Here is a 16691-nt window from a genome sequence, read left to right as displayed (position 1 = left end):
AAACGATTTGCCATCCATTCCTATACATTATATCACTATACAAGTTGCGCTGCAATAATCTTCCAATATTAATCAATTAAATATTCTGCTTGAATTTCTATAATTTCTACCTAAGTAACAGCTAATAAATGTCAAATTTCTTACAGTGCCAAATCACCAATTAACCACCAGGTACAACAGAAATTCCATGAATTCCATTTCTAAATACATTTTTAGAATATATTTAAAAACACAACAAAACTGTCATAAAATAGGTTAAATGTTTTATAACCTTTAGAACATTTTGAAATTTTGACTTATACTAAATGGACCACCCTATACTAAATGAAAATACGGATTGTAATTTTTTTTTTTTTAAATTTATTCATTGACATTTACAACTGTATATAAAATACAACAAGCAAATTTGAAGTAAGATCATACTGCTATGATACAGCATGTAGAGGAACTACCCAGTAGTAGAACTCTAAAAACGTTTTACAATATAAGGCCACGAGGCCATCTTCTTTTCAAGCGCCTCGGAGGATTGCCAGGAATCGGAGAGGAAGCAAGGTTAGAAACTAGTGGGTTTGGGTGGTTAGGGAGTTTATAATGGAAGGGGTTTGGCCTAGACCCTTTACGTAAGAAACATTTAGGTCTTTATGGATGGTTTTATTACTAACAAAATAAGGAGCATTGAGAATTTTACGAAGGATTTTGGATTTTAAGAATTGGATACGAGAGGAATTCGAAGGTTTAGTGGAGCCCCAAAGCTCAACTCGTGTGTCCAGATGGACCTTATTATAGTCATCTAGATCAATCTTTTGTCATGAGTTGGAAGATTAGACTGTTTGTCCAGTAAGTGCTGTAATAGTCGGAATCTGCGTGCAGTTTCCTGTCTTTTCAGTCTTGTGTGAGGATACGGATTGTAAATTTTTAAATTATAATTTTTTAATACCCTCTCTAGACATATATAATTCACTTTAAATTTGGAAAAGGCTATTGTCTAGTTCTAAATCTAAAATAACATATTTACAAATGAATGTTGGATTTTTAATACATATGAATCCCTTATTAACATAAATCTTTAGTTACTCTCCTTGCTAAATCAAAATATCAGTTTAAGAGGTTGGGTTAGTAGAATCGTATCTTTTAAATCAACATAAAACTGACGAACTACCTTTGTATTATTTATTAAACGATTAGGACAGTTACATTCTCACTGCATTGACTTCTCGAGTACTAGAATCGTAAGCTTTTTGAAATCTACATAAAACTGACGAGTTTAACCTTTATTAATCATTACTAAATCTTTAATGGATGTTAACAGCCTTACCATGATAGCTCCTTCGTAACCATGTTCTCGAATATTTCTTCTTTAAACAGCTTCAGAGGGTCAATCAAATCTTAAACCTTTTTGATATCAACATTAAACTTATAAGCTACGCCTTTTTAGTTGTTCATGAAATGTTGATGTACGAAACAACAACATCCTCATTTGATTGAGTCACTTATTTGGTATTTTTTGCTCAATGAAAATATCATGCAGCTTATGAGGTAGGAGTGAGTAGAATCGTATGCGTTTTTAAATTGACATAAGACATATGAATTAATTTTTTGTATCAATTTTTAAACGTTTAGGACATCTACATCTTTACTGGATTGAATAATTTCTTTGCTTTAAATGAGCAAGAAACTATTCAATCCAGTAAAGATGGATTGGCTAATTTATTTTTCATTCAAAAATCATACAGCTTCATAACTTCATTCGAATCGTAAGCTTTTTTGAAATCTTCATAAAACTGACGAATTAAGCCTTCCTAACCATTACTGAGTGCTTAGAACTTTTACATCCTTACTAAGGTAACTCGTTCGCAACGAACTTTTCGGGTATTCCTTCCTTAATCGAAATAGAGAACTTCAGAGCCAATCAGATCTTTGAATATTTGAAAATAACATAAAACTGATAATCGACGCCTTTCCATTCTTTATAAGATATTCAGAAGATCAAAACCCTTATTGAATATCATCTCTAGTATTTCTAGCTCAATAAAAAAAAGTCTTTTACAGACTCAATGGAATCGTATGCATATTTTAAATCAATATTAAGCTAATGAAGCCTTGATAGCACACCTGTTTTATATTAAGCAATGGACGACATTAAGAAAAAAATAAAATAAATAATTTATATCGAACTCAAAAATTAGCTGCTGTCTCAAATCTCAGCATTTGAAAGCAAAAAAATGTAATTCTCTCGGAAATTTCCATCGACGACCTATATTCTATGTAAGTTTTATTTTTATTTTTTTGTTTTATCAATATTCATTGTTTTTACATACATTAATATACAGTATTGTCAGTTACTTAGGTCAACTTATGAAAATACTAAAATCAATGTTGTTAAAATTGGTTCGTGAATTTGATATTATTTTACTGAAACCAATTGGTATAGATACTATTAAAACTGGTTTAAAAATACGACATATTGCATCATTAAAGATTAGATTTTTAATTGAATGAATAAAAAAAAGTTCATTGAACTCCACCTCACCACTTTAAATATTTCTTTAATTTAATCTTTAAAATTGTATTATATAGTGTAGCTTTTTTTTTTTTAATATTTGACCTTCAGTATGTATACCTAAAAGTTTGTGCTTTATTGAAGTCGGTTTTATTTTTTTAATCTTCTCAACCATGAACTGTTATAATTAATCAATTTATTGTATGAAGGTGGTCCTAATGGCGGTCAAGGAAGGTTTATTTATTTTTAATTTTTTTTTTTTTCCGAACCCTCTAAAACAGAAATAAAACGTGAATTAGTAAGTGCATTACTGTGAAAAAGAAAAAGTAATTCGTGTTGTGTCTTACCTTTTACTACCTCTGGTATTTTAAGGTTACCTGTTATGTTTAATGTTATATATGTGCTATGCATTCTAAAAAAGGAGCTATTTTAAGTCCGGAGGTGAGGGGCCTCCTCGTGTTGTATCGCATATAAGATAAAAATAAAAACATTAATTAATAAAGACGATAGATAATGGTGAAATAATAAGAAAAACAGTCAGAAAAACGTGTGAGGGAGGGGTGGGGGTGCATCAGAAGATGTAGTTATGAGGTGATGTTAGTAGGGTTTTTGGAACCTTTCCTGCCTTGCCACCACGCAGGAAGGGAGGATGGAGTGATAGACTGGAATACTGGATTGAAGGAAGCAGGAAGACTGTCAAAGAATTTAATGTGTATGCGTGTGTATGTTGTTAAGGAACGTTTTACAAACACCAGAAACATTATTTAGTATTACCCCCTGTCGTTTCTCCCCATTTAGCAGGGTTGAGTGCAGGAATAATTTTTTTTTTTTTTTGAATATTTGAAATTGAAATTTGATTTCTTAAATTATTTGATTTGGTTTTTCGATTAGAAACGATTTGCCATCCATTCCTATACATTATATCACTATACAAGTTGCGCTGCAATAATCTTCCAATATTAATCAATTAAATATTCTGCTTGAATACTACCTTTCGATTAAATATATCATTAATACTTATTATCAAATTAAGAAAATATCTTCTAAATTATATAAGAGTCAGTTGAAGCGGCAGTAAGTGCTGTGTGCAGGGGAAGCAGTATCGTATATACCGGAGCGCGGGGGTGTCTGGGTCCCTGTACTCAGTGGTAATGGAAGGCCGTGGTTTTACGACCCGGCTAAGATAATTAAATACGTAATTAATTATTATTCCAAGAAGGGTTTACGATGTCCCACGGCAGCGTGGTCCTTCTTGTTGTTTGCCTCTACTGCTCTCTTTCATTTTTTTTGTTTTTGAAGCCTCAAGTATTTGTTATTAATGCTGATGTGGTTTACTCTTAGATCGGTAACTTAGTTTGAAAATGTACCTTTTAAGGTTATAGAATAAATTATTAAACATTTAATGGAATGAATACATCTAAGACATTTTCTTCTTTCATTAGTCTTGCCATCATTTTCAAAGTTATTTTAAAGTTCCTTTTACAATTATCTTGACTAATAATACTAAAATGATGTTATTCTTGTAACTGTAAAAACGAAGTTAACAATATCAAAACTTAAAAATTGATTTACCTTCAGAAATCTTTAAAAAATTGACAAAAAATAATCTTGTTTTATTTTAACATTCTAACTAATCGTGTAATGTAATGTTTATTATGATATCTATTTCTCCAAACTACCCTTGTATTAACTAGAAGTAATTTGTTTAATATATATTAATAATAAAAAATGTTAGTTCCAGTTCTGTTCTTGCATAATTTGATATTGGTTGAATATAAAACATCCATCAACTATTGTATCCCTTTTTTGTCTTGTATGTCTTGTTGAAGTACTTGGAAACAATAAAAAGTTGTTTGTATAGATTTCCTGATATAATTAAACTTTTCTATGCTGATGGAAGAAATTTATAATACGAATGTGTCCTCCAACCTTATCAGATATTCATTTCGCAGATGATCTTTCAACGTTCAATAAAAATTAATGATTGGAGAAGTTTGTCGGGGGGTGCGGTCAGCAAAGAACAACATAAATAAACAAAACCATATTTATTTATTTTATGCCGACGTTTCGACCTTAGTTTCAGATCTTCATCAGGGGTTGTGGCGTAGAAGGTAGGCTTGCCAATAAAAATATTTGATGTGCGTTGGTTGTTGTTATCTGGGGCTTTAGGGCGAAAAACCCTGAGGTCATGAACTCCCATGTTTCGCCCTTTATAATTCTATTACATTTATATTTATAATTCTATTTCACTTTATTTTTCTCTTTAAATTATTACGAAAAAAATTTTAAATAATTACTTCTTTTGGTATTTTTTATTACGTATAACAGATTTTCTGGTTTAAATCTTATTCAAAAGGCCATTCCTTTTTAAGAAAACTAAAACCATTTCCACGTTCTTCTGGTGATCATTCAGAGCATCCGATACACTCGGTCCTACTCCCAATCTACTCAAGTTCGCGGAATAAAAAGACATTCCTCAAATATGTGACTGATCGTAAATACACTGTTGCAGAATTGACATTTTGGCGGTAGCTGCTTACTGATCAGATATGTCTGAGTTAAACTTGTATGACCTATTCTCAATCTGGCAATAGCTACCTCCTCCCTGCGATTGGAAAGGTTTGATGTGGTCCATGGTTTAATGATTTTTTTAATAGTTTTTAATTTGCTTGGGGGGCTTTCATCCCACATGGCTTGCCAACTAGATGATATTTCGTTTTTCATCGGAAGACTTATTTCTTGGGGTGTCAGAATGGCCGCGCCCTGACCTGGAAGAGCAAGTGCTTGTTTAGCTGCAATGTCCGCAAGTTCATTTCTAGCGATCCCCACGTGACCCGTGATGTTTGGTGGATTGGTGCGAATATTCTGAACATCTTTCATATCAAATGTTTACATTTAAGAAAATATAGTAGTCTCGGGGCTGGCCGGGAGAAGTGAAACTTCTGTAAATTTATTAATGATGATATTTATCATGAAAATGAGTAATAAGAATAAGTTTCGAAATTATTTCTAATTCCTACAAAAAAAACAACAACATAGCTTTTATATCAAATGTTTTATTTATTTATTTTCTTTTCTTATTTATTTATAATTATTAAATAATGATTTTTTTAATTATAATGTTTATTAATAAAATATTTACTTTAGCATTCGTAGTATTAGTAACTCAGGCTTAAATAATAATGAATATCAATTTCAACATTTGATTGAATGTTTTCAGTAAGTCTTGCCAATACTGCATCAATTGTACCACCTCTAGTAGTACTTTATAGTGGTGGGTTTATCATTCTTAAAATTGATTTATCTAGTAGAAAATCTATTAATTGTTTAGATTAAGTTTAACATACCGTTAAAAATTCTCTTAACTATTTTACTCTAATAATATAAACGTGTTTAGGATGATAACATGGCTATATGACAAAATAATTGCTGTCCCTTGTGTGTATTCTCTAACAACAATAAATACAAGGCAACTCATATTTTTAATTTTCAAAATATTTTAATTTAAACGTCCAAAACCCGTTTATCATTCCATTTTTTGGCGCTATCTCATCCACTCATCCACAAAGAGAAGCTATTACTATTCCCTCTCATAGCTTAAGGCAGAAAATTTTCGTTCCATAATAATAATAATAATTAGAACAGAATAGACATTTCCTAAGTCAATTCTACTAGGATTTTTTTAAAAATATTGTAATAGGAGTGAAGGAGGTTTAAGGATCTTACATAATCTGAAAAGTAGTGCCGGTAATATTGATTTACTGTAATCTCCTCCTCTCCTATTACAATATAAAAATTTTCCTGCTAGAATTGACCAGCGTTTCCACTCTAGCCCTAACCACTTCCGTTTCATTCCTCCTTATTCGTCACGAAATCAATTTACTCCAGTATAAATCTTTTTTTTTTTTTTCTGGAGTAACAGGTTTCATTTCAAAATTATATCGCTACCTTGTTTGTATTTCTTTAAGAAAATAAAATTGTTGAAACATGTAAGAAATGAAATTCGATATCGGAAATATTTTTGACAGGCAAAACATTGCGTATATTGCTTGAAAAACAAAATGCTTGAAATAAAATAATTCGTGGAAGATCAGGAGGATTTTATCAACCAATGTGTTATCAGGTGTTGGAGCTTTTAGGAATGAAGAACAAAACCTTTCTAGACATTAAGTTACTATATATTATTATTCAACAGCTATTCTATTACTGACTGTAAGTAGTAAATTTCTTTTTCCTTTTTTTTTTCAAGGGGAGGGGTAGAGGATTGAATTGATTTCTAGATACATACGATGTTTATATCATTAAAAAGCTATTTAAACATAAATAATGATAGAATGGTTTGTGGTAGATCCCTCTATGAATATTAACCAGCCAGGGACAATCAATAATATTGGCTCGGTAAGTCACGACCGAGAAACAATGGAGTCCATCTTGTAATTAACCACTTATATTGTAATTTGCTTTGTCTTTAGCATTGCTAATGAATTTTCCTTCCAGAGGCGCTAATTCGAGAAAACTATAGCTCACTTAGCAAATACTATCACGTTCTGTAGATTTGCTTCTTTTGCTCAGTGTTTATGTAATTGCCGGCTTGGACTGGTCTCGATGTCGGGCGAGATGGAATGCTCTCTGATTGAAGTGACCTGGCTCGCTTGTAATTTTTGACCGTCTTTGTTCTATCGATTAAGAAGAGGACCTCATGTACTACAACTCAGATATTACTTTTTTTGTTTATGTGTTTTCATTAAAAAATAAATTGAACTTAGTCAATGGATGTTCTTTACGATCAGCATGTGAAAGTACAGTTAAGTGTTGAGTTATGTTACTGACGCACCTATGTGCCACAGTAATTATCTTGAACTTTGTTTTCTAAGTTTGTCTATGTATATCAACATCCTAACTGGCGATACGCGAACAACAGGACATATTTCTGTGAGGAATTATTGTAAAGTCTGTTTTGTCAGGTGAAAGATTTTAACGTATAAATGCACCATAAAACTGCCTCAGTTTGCAATTTGAAGCTACCTAATCCTCATCCTAGCCATTTCGAGTAGGCGGGAGTGATAACCTATGAGATACCACTCTATTTTAACCAGAGTGGCTAGGTCATGTTTTCATTTCTTGGGCAGGACCTGAATAAAAGTGAGTGATTCCAGCGGGTCTGGAATCGAACCAGCGCCGTGGCATTTTATTTGTTGTTTAGGTTACACCTTAGAATATTTGTCCATAACGGCCTATATTAATATATTAAAGCTAATTTTGTTTAATAAAAAATATTATAAAATTATTGTATAATTTTTATTTATTTTTTGTGCCCCTTTTGCATTCCACCATAGTACTGCCAATGTAACAACTTTTAGTAATAGTTAACAGGTGGAACCTTTGAAGTGCACCAGTGTTATTTCTTAGGACCGCCAAAATCTATGGTTCTTTCGCTATGCTAATTCTTTACAAATACCATTTTTAGTAGTGTCTCCCTCTCTGGGCTTGGTATATCGTTTCGTAGCACCGGTCAACAGAAGCTGCAGATCTTAATTTCGATAAAACATCGTTTTCCACTGGAGCTTTCAGTTGTTTTTATCTAAATTATTACATTAATTATATTTCTTTGATGATCATGAACGAATATATTCCTGCTTACTGATTGGAATCAGCCTGAAACAACTTTTATGCATTCTCTTCTTTTCTTTTCTGGAAGGCCACCTTCACTACTTTATCTCCGTTCCTGCAGACTCTTTCGGTAGAGCAGGTTCCTCCCCTAGCTAGACTAAATATAGACCTAGGGTAAGAAGAGCTGTAGGAATGTGGTCGCGTGCAAGCCCACAATTAAGATAGAGACTGGCTGTGACATACGACCTACACACCTCCCCTAGTGTCCCATGTCAGGGCGAACGTCTTGTAGCCCTCTCTGGTGTACACACTTCCAGCTCCTAGTTCTATCTGCATAGCCTGTCTGCTCCTGATTTACTGCCACTTTTTGTCTGTAGGTTCCATGTACCAGTACTTTTCCCTGAGGTTCAATTATTGCAGCTGATATTGGAATACCACCTGTGAGCTTGAATCCGGAAAGTTTAAAAATTACAATTGGAAGGACATGAAATTAACTTTTATCTTAGGATATTCTCTCCCCCGAATATAGCTAAATAACTCAGCAACAATGTTCAGATAAATCGGTACATATATTTTTGTAATTCATATATTAATTATAAATAGTTTATAAAAACATTCAATCTAAATTTAATTTTTTTTTTTATAATAAATCAATATTGATTGCCTAGTAATTCAATTATTATCTAGGGGATGAAATTACTTTGTTAAAAGAGACTACAGAGAAGGAATTCTGAATAAAAATGAATATATTATTTTTAAAGAAATTCAAGTAGTAGAGAATAAAAGAATGTGAAAATTGTTTGGTTAGGATCTGTAATTTAAAAAGTGTACGCTATTTTCTTACATATGAGTTAAATTCAATTAATCAGTAAAGTCAAAATACTGGCTATATTTTTTACCATCTCATCTATCCATCATCTAAAAAATAACTACAATTTAACAACATAAATTTATAAAATAACTTTTTATTTGTACAACTTCCTTTATAAATTTCTCTTTCTAGTTTAAAAAAAATTTAAGATTTTCATGACTTCAAATAGGGACTTTATTCTTTGGTTTAAGAATTATGAACATTCTAAATTATTTATTTTTAAATTTAATAAAATATTATTCTACAGTTGTCATAATAAAATATATTGCAATAGTAATGAAATAGATTGCTATTAAAAAAAAAATTTCATGTTCTGAGATACATATCATGAAAATTCACGCCATCCACAGATAAGACCTCATAATAGTGAAAGAGATTCATATGTTTGAATTATAGAATCGTTAAAAACAACTGTGTAATAAAAATTTCCTCGCCGCAAAAACAGCGCAGCCATAAAGAAGGAATGATATCAAAAATGGTCTAAGAGCCCAAGAGGAGTGAGTTATTTTAGATGGGTAGATGTTTTTTACAAATTAATACGAATTTTGGTCAAACAACTAGAAATCAATTAATTTTAGCAAATATTATGAAAACTACTACATATAGAAAGATAAGTGTCATTAACTACTTTATAGAATAATACATTTTCTTTAATTCTATTGCTGACAGACATCTGTATGGTTCTTGTGATGTGTTTTCCATGAATAAATAATGTCCGAACAACATTTTTGTATTTATTTTGACAAATATCATGAAAATTACTACTTCTACGAAAATAAACGTCATAAACTACTTTATAGGACATTCAACTATCTTTAGTATGAGTGCTAATTAGGATCTATAGGTCTTATGATTGCTGAGATATTGATTTCCAAAAATAAATTGACTAACTACTGATTTTTTGATATGAAATGTTGCTTTTAAAAAAAATATATCTCGATAACTATTGAGCGTAAACATCTTTATTAGGGCTCATTATTTCAGCAAATTTACTCAACTTTAATTAATATTCTATTAAATTTTCTAGTGTTGTAGGTAGTTTTAAATGTATGGAGCTTCGAATAAACATTATATTTTCTTAATGTTTTGCCTTATTTTTTACAACGCAGTTGTTTTTAGTTGATATCACTTCTTTTTGGAATATATTTTTTCAGGGGATTTAATTCAATAAATTTTTAGCTATACTATAGCCAACAAAAGTTGTTTTTATTTTTCGACTTTTTACCCTTACAAATAATACAAAAGACACTTATGCATAGTAAAATATTTATGCATGCAAATTTTCAGTCTTTCAGGATGCATCCCCGTCAAAGTTTGAAAAAATAACAATGCCAAAGAGAATTAGAATCTTCAGTATCTTAGAAAAAAATACGTTTTTGATAAGATATTCTTTAGCACACAGCAATACAAATTTTAGCACTTTCTTATTGTATAAAAATTTATCTTTGTAAAAAAATGACCACGTACTTTCGAAGAAAAATATACACGCAGCTTTCGTTGTTTTAAAGACATTTTCATGTTTATGTCTTTGCTACCGAGTCCTGTATTATTATTAAATAATAATCATACATTTGATTTAGCTTCCAAATCGAACAAGTCCTTCATTGCTAGCAAATAATATCCCATTGTTTATTACGGATCGGATTTTATAATTAGAACTGAGGAAGTTATACACATGTTTTCACAGCTGACAGCTTATAATTAATGCAATTAATATTAGAGAACAGAATGCACTTTATTTATGCAACTTTACATAAAACTACAGCAACCAGTTTTTATATTTTATGTCTCTTTATACAGCCTGTGGTGAGCGCCAAGTTGAACCTTCCGTGTCTTCTGAAATAAACTAATAAATCTCGCCCGTGACTTGTCCTTTTATAGCCTTCGTTCCAATTGCTAAGGACTTGCACTCAATTAATTATAAATATAATTTTAGAGTAGATATTAATTCCCTCGTCGAGTTATAACTCAATTTTCAAAGTTGATTTGAGTTAACTAGTAGGAGTTGGAATTTGAAAATTTATCAGTGCATTTTATGTATTTATTGCTGCTCTGAAAGTGACAAACTGTTATCAATTTAGTCGGTCCAATGCTCAATTGAAATGAATAATTTATGTGATATGAATGCTTTATTTACTGTAACGAAATATTGCGTGTTAAGAACGCACTTCCTCTATATCTTAATGTAAAATATTAAAATTAATTCTGACTTTATTTTTTTAACAACTATATTAATCAAAAACAATGTTGTTCAAAATAGGTACCATTCCAAAAAAAAATAGTATAAATATTACGCTTTGATTATTTATTTTGATAATAATTGGTGGAAAAAAGTTTTCCCCTGTTCTTTTGCTTCCAAAAAAATAATTTTTTCAATTATTTAATTTCTTAATATACCTGAGCAAAAGCTCCGTAAGACCCTAAGAGACACCAAGCATATAACAAATTAATTGTGAGAATAAAAGAGGATAAATTTAACCGCGAATCCTAGAGTCTTGAAACTACAGGCCAACACCCCACAGTAGACGTTCGCCTATTCAGGCAATCTACAAGACAATAAATGCAATATCGAATATATGTAGACAAAATGGAGCACAACTCACATTAACTTTACCAAAAGACATATTAACTAATATATCGAACATCTTATGTGAGCAACTAAGGGCATACAACTATTGTTCTAAAACAGATTTTGTGACATTAAAATTGATTATTATTTTGTATTCGGTTTTTATAGGTAACAATTACATATATACTTTTTTCTCGATCAGAATTGTTTTATTACAATACAAGTGATACAAAATTAACCTCTTAACACGATGTCTTAATTGGCATGGCAGAAATTAATAACAATCTATTACGGATTTTTTATTTGTTAACGAAACCGCAGGTTTTATAGAATATTATACCAATATATTATTGAAATTTCAAGAAAAAGTTTCTGTGATCCCGACGTGATTTGAACACGCAACCTTCTGATCTGGAGTCAGACGCGCTACCGTTGCGCCACGAGATCTTGATAATGACAGTATATTTGCAACTTAAAATGTATTGGACGATAAAAAAAAATCTTGATATCTATGACAGAATTGGGTTTTAATATTCCATTTGTCAATTATTCTCATTCATTTATTTTTCAATAATAAAATATTAAAGTTCTTTAAAGCGAAGATTGATACCAATTTGATAGACATGCCAGATTTTATATCTATATCTATTTTTTATTTAAAAATTAAATATCTTCTAAATGAAGTGTTTTCTTTATTTTATCATAGATCATCTCGGGGTATTGATATGTTGGTGGTAACGAGTCTCAAAAATACTGGTTTTTATTTAATTTTCTAATATTTTTATGTTAACTTTTTTCATATGATAATTTTACACGTTTGTCAGGATTTTTGCATTTTGAAGTTTGCACCGTGCAAAGTAAAATCGAATTAATTCCTGGAAAACGAGCCAATTTATTTATTGAAATCCACAACTGTATTAAAATACCATCACATTTATTAGTTGTATGTGATGTAAGTTATGATTCAATGGCATGATAGTCTTGTGAAGAGTCTACCTATTATTAAAACTCCACTAACATTTATAGTATAGAAGGTTTCGAGGCTTATTTTCAGATGCCTAGGAGGATTATCAGGAACTGAAGGGGAATCAAGGTTAGAAACAATTGAGTTTGAGTCTGAGTGATGGATTTTATTATGGAAGGATTGATGCCTGGTTCTGGACAAATCGGCAACATTTAGGTCATTACGAATTATTTTATTTGTGAAAAAGTAAGGATCATTCGGGATTATATGAAGTATTTTGGATACGACTGGAATTCGATAGTTAAGTGAAGTCCCTATAATTCAAAACAGTATCAATCTTAAATTACTAAAAGAGAACAAAAAATGAATTATTGATAATAATTAGTGATGTTTACACACGAATATCAGTGCTACATCAGTAGCCTTAATTGTAATAACAAGATAAGGTTAGTAACGGAAAAAATCCATATAAACCTTTCCAACCATCCTAATCCTTTGGTTCAAACCTTATCTAGTTCCACCCATTCCTACAGCCCACCTAGAAGGTTGAAAGAGCAGTGGCCAAGAGACTTATTAAAATAAAAATAGACTATTGGAGTTCTGGCAATGGTCAGATTTTCCTCTCAAGTTGAGTGTTTGCGGCTTTAGCGCGCTTGCTCAGCCTCCACTGGCTCACTACCAGTGATGCGGCGAGAGGGATGAGCTGGGATCTTTTGAGCTCTGCTCTATCCCTCACACGTGGGGGGTAGAGTGGGCTCAGGGATCATCAGGTCGATTATGTAAATATTGTACATTAGAGTGTAAATGTAACTATAGATTATATTATTTTATCATTATGTTATTTTATTTTATTTTATTTCATACGCATAATTTGAATATGTTCATTTTGTTTATTCTTCTGTTTGTATATATTTTAAGATAATTTTTTCATTAATTTATTTATTTTATTTTATTTTAGTATGTATGAGATCATTCATCACTATAACCTATTCCCCACAACTGTTTGGCAGATTGTAATATCTATCAATAAATAAAAAGTATTTTTAAATAAAAAAAAAAAAAATACGGAAAAATCAGGTGGCTGGAGATAATAAGCTGAGATACCACTGAGCCTAACAGCTTAACAGGACACTGCTTGTGCATGCTAACATGAGACTGGGGAGAATTCTCTTTATTTTACTTTTTTCATAATTATTTTTCAGAAACTAGCTTTTATAAATAATGTTAATAAGTAGTCATGAGTATAATAATATTTTTGGATAATATATTATTTCAAATTTCATAGTCCGAAATAAATTTTTAAATCTCATATTTTCCAACATTTCAAGTTTTCAAATTATAAGGGAGGATGATACTTCCACGTACTGCTCCTCCCCTAACGGCGGCTCTGTCTGCAATGTCTAAAACTACCTAGATTCCACTGTATGAGATGATAGCTTCAGTTACTTATGAGACGTCGGTAGTATAGAGTTTGTAGCTTTTCAAATGAAATTCTACGTTCAAGAATGAGATTTGAGAGGGTCGGCTGTGCGTTGGGACGGATAGAACCGGTTGTGGGAAAGGTACAATTCTGACTCGGCTTGGAGCTAACATTAAATATGTAAAAGAGCCATAACTAGGTATCGCCTGTAGCTATGCCTGCTATTTGAGTATTGGCTCTCATTAAAAGAAAACTACGAGAGGGATATGTGTGAGGCTCCTCCAATGAGATAATTATCCTGGAATCTTCATTATCATTTATGGTGCGTGCGTGTATCTACAAGCTTCTTATGAATTCACTATAATTGAATGTATTTGACTCTCGAGAGAAGACATTTGTTCCTTGCCTATTAGTTGTCCGTTTATCTCAGGACGGTAGAAGGAAAAATAAACAGCGAATGATACAGAACTTCATTAATGCCTTCCTCAAAAACACTTTCCTATTATTTGTTTCAACTTCACTCATGGACTAACGCACAATTTTTCTTGTATAATAACTAAGCAACAATTTTTTCATGAGCTTTATCCTCTACAATACACTAGGTACTCTGTTCTCACTATTTATGCTAGAACATGTAAGTGATAATAAGTAAGAAATGAACACATGGAACTAATGTTGAAATAACATAATTGAATCCATATATGCCACAACGAAACTGCCAATTGTATTTTACGAGCTGTAGTAGTACATAGCTAGAATTTCGAACTTACACATAAACACCAAAAAAATAAATACAATAAAAATGACAAGATCCTTTATCATATCGTTGGTACCAAGCAAAAGTGGCGTATTGTCAAATTTTGAAATCATGGGTTTTCTATTCACTTTGTAATGTCGAAAATACCTATGTATGTGACATGGGGAATCAAAATCAGATCAATTGATATAGGTCAAATCTAGACCTTACAAATATAAACCATATGTCTGTAACTATAATTCAAAGTGAGATACCTCAAAAGTTTGTAAAATTGTTGTCAAAACAAAGATATTGCCTATTTTGAAATAAATGTCAGGTTTATTCCGACCAAATAATTACTTAAAAATATAATCTTTAGTGAAATTACAATTCAAATGAAAAATTATAGAGCTATAAGTCTTTTAATATAAGGAAATCAAATAATTTCATTTTAATGAAGGGTAACCCACAGATATATGGAAGTAAAGATTTAAACTCGGGCTAGAGGACTAATAATGGAAAATATTAAAAATTGTATTAATTTTTTTTTTTAAAGGTATAATTGTTTTGCTGGTGTGTATATTAGTGTTCATAAAAATAACGGTACCTATTTAGTTTTGGTATTCTTCTGGTATGGAACTCTTTCGAAAAAATCAAGATGGGGGTGGACTAAATTTCCCTAGTTTCGAGAAAAGATTAGAATGCTTTATGATACATTTTGTTATGGAAATTGGTAAAGATGGTGGGTCATAAACCACAGAAGACAAGATGGGAAATAACACGAGGCTCGGTCCATGGTAGGTTGGAATAATCAGAGAAGTTATTTTTAGATTATTTTATTTTCAACTGTGCAGTAAACTACTAAAATTGTCTTATTAGGTATAATATACTTCTGGATCTTAAAAATCTTAGTGAGAAGCTTTAAGTGCCTCAAAACTTTGCTGACACAGGTTTCCAAAATTATGCTTACGCCACTATAAACATGACTGACTACAAATCTGTAAACTTTCATGAATGATTTTCATTCTTGGATGTTTTAGTGTTGTACGTCCACCAAATTGACTTTAGTTTGTTTCGAAGTCCTTGACGACGAATCTAAGAATAGAGTCAAGTATGACGCTGGTTCCACATCCTTCAGATCAGTTTCCAAAAAAAGATATTGAAAAGAAAAGACACAGATAGACAGCCTAGAATTTATTCTATTGTGCAAGGCATTGCTGAGGAAATCTAATCAAGCGCGGGCGTGCAGTTAAACTCCTGACGTGAGGTAGGAGCGCGACTGCCGTAAATCACTACTCTCTAGCCAGTCATAAAATGCTCATGCCATTTCCTTTTTCTTTGCCCGGCGGTAGCCATACCCTCAGCCCGATTAATATTTAATTTTATGAATCATTCAAAGCATCAGTCATTTAGCTATGAGCTACTCATTTATTTCTTGGCTATTTTATTTTCCTAATTTGATTTATAAAAATGTGATCATATTTAGTTTTTTCGTAGAGCTACCTTGATAGACCTCATCTTTATGGCTCATGTTTTTTGTTTACTCTCTACCTTACCAATTCCGGAAGAAAGAATGATTATCATACAGGTTGTCGATCTATTCTAACTTGTACGTAGTGTACCTTCAACCAAAGGCCAGGCGCTACTTCAGTTTAGAATGTGTTGGTTGGGTTAATGAGTGGACTATGGGTAATTTAATTGAAAGAAAATTGAATGTGAAAAAAAAAAAAATGAATCTATTGAACATTTGCAGGGTCTAGAGAGTGAACACTAGAGAAAATACTAGAATCTATTGTAGAATTTACAGGGTTATATTAGGTCAATTTTATAATTTTGTGGCTAATGAAGATAGCAATTTTGATGAATTGATGTGTACGAAGTTTCCTTATACGAGCCTGTTTCAGTTGAGTAAGAAGGAAAATTTGAAATGGACTCGCCGTTTAATAGTAGATCGACAGTGTCTCACTCAGGATTCTCGTCTCTCCTATACTTACGTTTTTTATTTTTATATTTTTATTTTT

At 31.4% G+C, this 16691-nt stretch overlaps 1 protein-coding gene, 1 long non-coding RNA gene and 1 other non-coding gene across 3 annotated transcripts in view; 1 reads left to right on the top strand and 2 right to left on the bottom strand.

Moving 5' to 3' along the window:
* The window catches only part of ft (cadherin-related tumor suppressor fat), a gene marked incomplete in the record, with an annotated part of 431831 nt that overhangs the window by 131312 nt on the left and 283828 nt on the right, over positions 1-16691 (bottom strand).
* The window catches only part of LOC136796042 (uncharacterized), a 153971-nt gene that overhangs the window by 127294 nt on the left and 9986 nt on the right, over positions 1-16691 (top strand). The window lies entirely within an intron of this gene.
* On the bottom strand, positions 11926-11997 carry TRNAW-CCA (transfer RNA tryptophan (anticodon CCA)). Its single transcript has one exon. It is a non-coding gene; the product is annotated as a tRNA-Trp (tRNA).

This window comes from Halyomorpha halys, unplaced genomic scaffold (assembly GCF_000696795.3).
Source record: "Halyomorpha halys isolate HHAL.00 unplaced genomic scaffold, Hhal_1.1 Scaffold7.1, whole genome shotgun sequence".
Lineage (NCBI taxonomy): Eukaryota > Metazoa > Arthropoda > Insecta > Hemiptera > Pentatomidae > Halyomorpha > Halyomorpha halys.
Note: the sequence above shows the minus strand (reverse complement) of the source record. Positions and strands in the feature narration are given on the sequence as shown.